The sequence below is a fragment of the Ornithorhynchus anatinus genome, chromosome X5 (genome assembly GCF_004115215.2).
Source record: "Ornithorhynchus anatinus isolate Pmale09 chromosome X5, mOrnAna1.pri.v4, whole genome shotgun sequence".
NCBI classification, from domain to species: domain Eukaryota; kingdom Metazoa; phylum Chordata; class Mammalia; order Monotremata; family Ornithorhynchidae; genus Ornithorhynchus; species Ornithorhynchus anatinus.
The window spans coordinates 59,958,610-59,966,334 of NC_041753.1; the positions used below are offsets into that span (position 1 = coordinate 59,958,610).

The 7,725-nt window shown below is 38.3% G+C and overlaps 1 non-coding gene across 1 annotated transcript; it reads left to right on the forward strand.

The window, feature by feature from the left end:
* Positions 1-432: 432 nt before the first annotated feature.
* LOC114808489 lies at positions 433-570 on the forward strand. The gene has a single exon (XR_003756337.1). It is a non-coding gene; the product is annotated as a small nucleolar RNA SNORA7 (small nucleolar RNA).
* The last annotated feature ends 7,155 nt before the right edge of the window (positions 571-7,725 follow it).

Below are 7,725 nucleotides of genomic sequence, written 5' to 3' on the forward strand. Positions count from 1 at the left end.
CAGTCTTTCAATTACATAGCATGGTACATACCAAGTAGAAACAGCCACCCCTTTCCAATTAATCTTTTCTTTTTACATTTAATAATGACCTTGGATATATTTTTGTAACTTTGCCTCTAAATGACTATGTAGCTATGACAACCAATTAAGTAATATTCATAGCACAAACACACACATTCACACACACCTAAATACAACAAGTGACCAATTTATACACCAAATATTATGCCATATATGTGGGCCCCACATGGGACAACCTGATTACCTTGTACCTACCCCAGTGCTTAGAATAGTGCTTGGCACATAGTAAGTGCTTAACAAATGCCATCATTATTATTATTATTACTTTGTATATATTCATCTGAATTTTCTCCTAAAGAGTTTTAAGTGGTCTTTTAGTTTGCTTATATGGGGGTTTCTATATTTGTATTTCTCCTCTCAGGATTGCACCTGGGGAGTTTCCTATACTCTACTAGTCTCGGCTATGGAAGGGAGAGTCAAGCAGAGGCATAGCCATTCCATTCCTAGCTTGGGCCGGGGCTAGAGAGTGGAAGGCAATCTGCTTCAAGTCAAAACTCACCTATGCTGGGCAACAGTGGCGTGGAAGAGAGTTGAGGGAGGAGAGTCAAGTTACTGTGTGGAAGAAGGCAACGGTAAACCACTTTCATATTTTTACTAGGACAACTCTATAGATATAGTACCAGAACGATTGGAGATGGAGGTGGGGTGTTCTGGGAGAGATGTGTCCATGGAGTCGCTCTGAGTCGGAGACAACTCGACAGCATAAGAAAAAAAAAATTGTATTAGCCATCATAAAGTACCTTTTTAAAGGAAGAATTATCTCCACTTCCTCCAGTGTTATAATGAGTTACCTTTGAAAAGGCTTTGCCAACCTTATACTTTTTTTTCCTCTCAACATTTCAAGCACTTAACGAACTTGGATAAAAAAAAAAACTGTTAGGATGCCTTTTATCCCAAAGCTTTGTAGCTCCTCCCGATAGTTCTTTCTTTTGGATTGATAATCCCCAAACCACATGACAACATGAAACAATTTCTTTTGAACTCCTTAGGTAACTGGCGGCAGTAACAACTGTTAAGTTGCAGTGTATCTGTCATATGGGTAAAGTAGTAATGATCTGCCCTATCTTTTTTGCCACTGCATGCCATTTTGGTATTTATTCTAGAGAATTTCCACTCATAGATCAGATTTGCTCATAGAGTAAGGTTAGCATTAAAGCTTAACTTCCAAAGCACCCAGAAAAAAAGAAAAACCCATAACTCCCTATTCTTCAGCTCAGGTCCCACCTCAACCAGTCCTTTTCTTTTCTTCCCTTTCCCTACTGCTTCCTCCCCCTTCCTACTGGAGCCTCTTTGATTCCAGAGAATTTGAAGCTGTGGTTGGATTCTGGGAATGTGGCTTTCTCCTACTGTTGCTAATAATATATCCTCCCTTTAAGAATAAGAAGGAGCAAATAGAGGAGGAGGAGGAAGTCACATGGGGACGCTGATACTCCCCTTACTCTTCTTCACAAGTCTTAGAATACTTGGATATCAAGGCACATGCAAATTAGAAGCTAGGGTTTCTTCAGAAGCAGTTTTTGCATTCCTAATGAAAAGTTCCCTTTGGCTTTAGAGACAGCTAAGCCAAACAAGTAACATCAGGGGGGCAGCAATAAATTGCTAGCCTAAATTGGACCCCAAATCACTTAAAGAATCCAGAAAATAGACGACCCAGTGATAGAGAAGCCATTCTGGATTAGCTCTCTTTTATTCATTAAAAAAAAGGTTAAGGATACAAATAAAGTTTGAAGCCAGGGGCAGCAAACTCTTTAAATTTGGCATAACGATGGATAGTATCTTTAAAAAACATAGGATCACTGGGTTTTAAAGGAAAAACATTTTAAAAAAAACCTCTAAACATTCAGGGGAATAGAGCAGAAAGGGTATGGAAAGCTTATAAGGTGTTTTGAGAAAAGATCAAATAATTCTGAGACACATAATTGAGGTTCATCTGACTCTATTTCCTGCGTGGCAAAGGAGTGCCAGGAATGCTATTTCAAGGGAAACTGCTCAAATATTGGAGTGTAGAAACCTGCGCTGGCAAATGAGAAGAGAGGCAGGATCCAAGTAAAACTGCAAATAATCAGTGAAGCCTTTTAGGGGAAAGATAAGGTCAGCAAAAAAAAAATAAAGCAAAATGTGCTAATGATATCCAAAGGGGTTTACAAGGAATAAGTAGGGATCTTATAAAGATATTATAAGGAAAAATACTACTAATTAATGAGGAGAAGGTAATGAAATCCATGAAGACTTCCAAATGATGGGAATATTGACCTGTTTTTTAAGAGCATCCTTAACCACAATAACTTCAAAAAAATAGTAGAGAAAAGAAGTTTGAGCCATTACCATGTAATGGAGACCATGTGAAACAGCTATTGATCAAAACTAGATAAAGAAAGAACTTGCGGTATTTAAACTGAAGTAAATGAGCCAGCCTGACTTTCATGTATCTTAGCATGAGAAGGGAATGATAGCTTATTTTATATCATATTTAGGATTCTAGAAATGTCTGAAGCAGTACTCAGAGCCCACTGGTGGAATTATTCCCTATGTAGCACCAAACCTTTTTAAAATTTAAAACCATGGATAATTTGAAGGCCTAGTATAGCAAACCAATACAGCACTGACATTCTAAAAAGTCAACTCTTGATAATATGATGGAACACATACCAAGATAAATATTAAGAAATATTTAGAAGATAAATAAATAAATCCATGAAAAGTGAGCAATATGGTTTGGTTTTTATAAACCAGATTTTCCTGGAAATTTAATTGCATTTTGTTTTCCTTTTTGGCTGGAGTTATAAAATAAATAGATGAAAACAGAGTTTTTGAAACATATCTTGATTTCACTAAAGCACTGGGTAGAGAATCATGAAATTTTACTCAAAGAAATCTAAATTAGCTTGGATAGGAGTACTCTTGCGTAAACTAAAAATGGTTGAAGTGCCACATGAAAAGACTAATGATGTATGACACTTCTGGTTGTAAGGCGGTGTCTAGCGTGGGGCTGCAGGAGTTGGTGTTAGGTCCAGTCCTATTTAACATCTTCATTAATGATCTGAAAAAGGAAGTAAACAGCAGACTAATTAAATTTACAGATGGCATTAAGTTGGAAAGTGTTGCAAACATCAGTGAGACTAGAGAAGCAATAATGAGCCCTAAAGAGGTTTGAAATATGGCCAAACCTCAACTTCAATTCAAATTCCAACTTGGAAAAATGTATCTGGGGAAACTCTTTAGTAACAAAAAATATTCAGTGAGTGGCACGAGGTGTGGGGGGGGGGAGTCTGGAAAGCAGCATTACCAACATAAAACCAGGTGATGATCAAATGAAATTCAGCTGCACGTTTGTGTTGTAGCCTAGAAATCAATAAATAGGCTGAGAGGTCTTGGAAGCAACAGGTTAATTAACTCTTGCCTCAAGAATAAGGGCATTGCTAACCATCACTCAATTCTGCTGAGAGAGACCACAAGAAGGAAACAAAATTTGGTTGTGAGGATCCCATACCCAGGAGTGTGTAGGCAAAATCTGGAAAATTCAGTTGAGAAAAATAAGACTTCAAGAATGAGCGCTAAGTTGTTGTAAAAGGAGAGCATATTCAAAGCATTTTTTGCCCTTGGGCAACCCGAGCATTGGCAGTAGGAGAAGAGAATGAAGATGGAAAGGAATGAACGACCCACTAGAAATTCTTGCCTGACAGAAAAGAAGCAAAGCAACAATTGTCAGTAATTACCCCTATAATATAAGGCTCACGGAAATCCTTTTTAAGAGAAAAAATGTAGGCAAAATACAAAGATCGGTTGAGAAGTAGAACCGCTGGGTAAGAGATCTCCAAAAGGTATATTCTTTGGAACATTTCAGAGCAGGCTAGGAAAAGACATGGAAAGTATATCTCCAAGTGGACCAATCAGTAGGCAGGAGAATGAGATTAATAAGGAGTTTTTTTCCTTTTGCCTCTAATTTGCTCTGTTTTGTGGTTTCCTAGGCAAAGACCTATTCTCTATCCACTTGTTGACGGTCTTCTTGCCAGCCAATGCCAAATTGGTTGTTCAGGGCAACGGGGCTAAAGCAGGTTAGTTTATTGCTGCTTCACTCATCCTTGTTTGTAGCACTCTGTCTGGAAGACTAATAAAAATAATAATGGTTAAGCACTTAGTGCTCAGCCCTGGGATAGATGCAAGTCAATCAGGTCAGATACAGTCCCTGCCCTACATGGGGTTCACAGAACCACCTCAAGATCCCAGAAACCGTTTCATAATAATAATACTTATTGTTATTATGGTATTTGTTAAGTGCTTGCTCTATGCAAGGCACTGTCCTAACCTCTGAGGTAGATACAAGAAAATTGGGTTGGCCTCTCTTCCCCTGGCTCTCAATGGCCACAAGTGGAGGGATGTGCCATCAGAGGCTGCTGAGTGATATACATTTTCCCCCACTAATGTTTCAGGGAGCAGCTGGAAGGGCTGTGCCAGAGATCAACAATCACACCAGTGTATAACATGGTTTATTTGTGTCTAGGAAACATGTATTTTATGGTATTTGTTAAGCACTTACTATATGACAGGCACTTAGTCGGACACAGTCCATGGCCCACAAGGGGTTCAGTGTTAAGCACCATTTTATAGATGAAGTCACTGAGGTACAGAGTAGTGAAGTAACTTGCCCAAGGTTGCACGACAGACAAGCCGGATTAGAACCCAGATCCCTCTGACTTCCAGGACTGTGCTCTGTCCATTAGTCCACACTGCTTCTCTACATTTTCTAAATGCTATAGATGTATGCCATGCCTTTCACACTTGATTCTCCCTGTACAGTGCTTTGCATCCAGTAAGCCCTCAATAAATACCACTGAATGAATCAAAGAGAGCAAAGGGCAAGTATTCATTCGACCATTCAGTGGTATTTATTGAGCATTTATTGCATACAGAACACTAGACTAAGCACTTGGGAGACTACACTGCAACAGAGTCAGTAGGCATGTTCCCTCCCATGAGAAGCTTACAAGTATTGTAAATATCCACAAGTCATCTCTCTGTTTTAGTTTTTGAAAACGTTGCCTTAATGCCCCACCTCAAGTATCTGAAATATTTTTTTTTAATGGTACATTTTTTAATGACACTTGTTATTATGTGTCAAGCACTGTACTAAATCCTGGTGCAGATATAAGATAATCAGGTGTACACAGTCCTTGTCCCATATGGGACTCACTGTCTAAGCAGGAGGAAGTAGGGTTTAATCCCCAGTTTACAGATGAGGTGACTGATGCACAGTGAAGTTAAGTAACTTGCTGCCAGGTCACATAGGAGAAAATGAGCAGAGCCAGGATTAGAACCCATGTTCTTCTGACTCCCAGGCCCATACTCCTTCCACTAGGCAACACTGCTTCCCTTCAAGATAAGTGGGGCCATTCAGTATATCAATATTATGCCTCTCTTCTGAACAGAATTTAATACATTAGCTATTATGAGATACAGGGGCAGAAAATGAATGCAAATATTTCTCCCTCTCCTTTTTTATGATGTCTCTTAAAGAGGCTTCTAATCACTTAGGAAGTTTGTTGGGTTTTTTTGTAAAATCAATTTTTTCTGTGGAAAAGATATTGTTTCGATCCTCTCATTTTCTGTTACAATACAGGAAGCGTGAAGGGATAACATTTCTCACATTGGTGGCTTCTAGGTTTTTAGTGAAAGCCTTGGATGTGATGCTGGGGTGAAGAAATGAATTTGGCCTTTATGCCTGTGAATCTTGACTAAGAATTGGACTCCCCAAAGAGAAACAGACTTGTTTTTCCTTTTTCATATAGATCCAGTGGATGAATATCAGACTGGGAGAATTGTCCCTGGGAGAGATTTCTGTAGAGGAGGGCACTAGATTCATTAATTTTTAAGTTATTGTTTAAATTGGAATAGACTTAGTGGAACGGCATAGAGATTTTACCCCCATGCAACCTACTCCTAAATGAATAGTTAATGAAATCAAATTTAAAAGCAATTTATTGCTGGTACTGAAGATGAAGACATCATCCCTAACCTATATTTCTATTTTCTGTGTTAAAAACCCTTCAGTGGGGAAATATTTTCCATGATTTGCAATGTACAGAATCTATTTCATGCATGGAAAATTAAGGGTCTGGGGCTTAAGGATCAAAATATTTTTTCTCTTTCTCCTCTGATTTATTCTTTATCAGGCTTTTCAAAACAGTGCTCAGCATCAACTATAATGTAGAGAGATGTTCATCTTGTTTTTTTACCAAAGGACATCTTGATCTTCCCTTTAGTTTGTCCACATCTCTTATAAGAATGCCAGCAGGAGTTTTACTGTTTCTAGACTAATGGCAGAGGAAATAGAAATATTACAACTGCTGCTCTGTGTGTGGTAGGCATTTTAGATTCTCACATTGAGCTTTCTTTGCAATCCCCACTGTATCAAACAATAAGAATATCTGCAGGGCTGTATTAACTTGACCAAAAAAAAAAAACAGTCCAGCCAATTCTACTGCAGATAAATTAAATAGCTCGGATTGTATTCTTTTTCTTTCTTTGCTAAGATGTGTGGAGTAGATCATTTTTCTCTTATTAGCATAGGGAGACCCTTATTTTCTTGAAGCTATTTGCCACCCTTTTTAGATTTCCCCAAAGTTTTCCAGGTTTGATTCATTCGCCGGCTCCAGGAATCCCTCCAAGCCCCATTTCTTTGGTAATTAACTCCCTGGGGAACTTTATTAAATTCACTGGGCACTGCGAAGGCCACCCAATCTTCAGCAAACTCTAAGCAAGAATTCTCTGTCTTAAGTGACACATTGCTAATAGTGTTTGGCCAGAAGCTAACTGAACTCCTTTAGTTTGTTTTCTGCAATATTGCATTACAAAAAGCCTTTCTCTTTGTCTGCAATACCATCATCTCTGGTATTGGTTGAGGATTGCATGATGCGCAGATAAGGTCACCATAAACTGATATGAAATGCACTAATCCTAATCCTCAAAAGATTTGGGAGTATTTGAAATGAATATTTCATCTTGGTAAACTATGGCAAATTGTCTCCCAAATAGGATAAACTGAACTCTTTGGTGTCTGGCAAAATAGATGTCTCATTGACATATGTTTGTCACCTATTGAATTCCACGGTTTTCTAAACAAAATATGACAGCCTACATATAGGACACTGAGAGTGAGGAGTTTTACTGCCTCTGAGGTGCCCTCTTGGTTTGAGGTAAAGACTGGTGAAACAGTTGAAGTAAAGTCCCTAGGTGCTTTCATTTGATATCTGCAATATTCGTGGAAAAAATAACTATTTCTAAGGCTATTTAATAATGTTGGTATTTCTAAGACTACTATTTCTAAAAATAACAATTTCTAATGGTGGTCTTAGATTCATGTTGTATCAAGATCTAGAGGTACAAATGACTTTAAATTTGGGAATATTTCCTTGATATACAGAGGAAGAGAGCTCCAACAAGGTAATTTTTTTTATGGTATTTGTTAAACACTTACCATGTGCCAGCCTGGGGTAGATACAAGCTAATCAGGTTGGACACAGACCCTGTACCGCATGGGGATCCCAGTTTTAGTCCCCATTTTACAGATGAAGAAACTGAGGCCCAGAGAATAATAATAATAATGATAACAATAATAATGTTGGTATTTGTTAAGCGCTTACTACG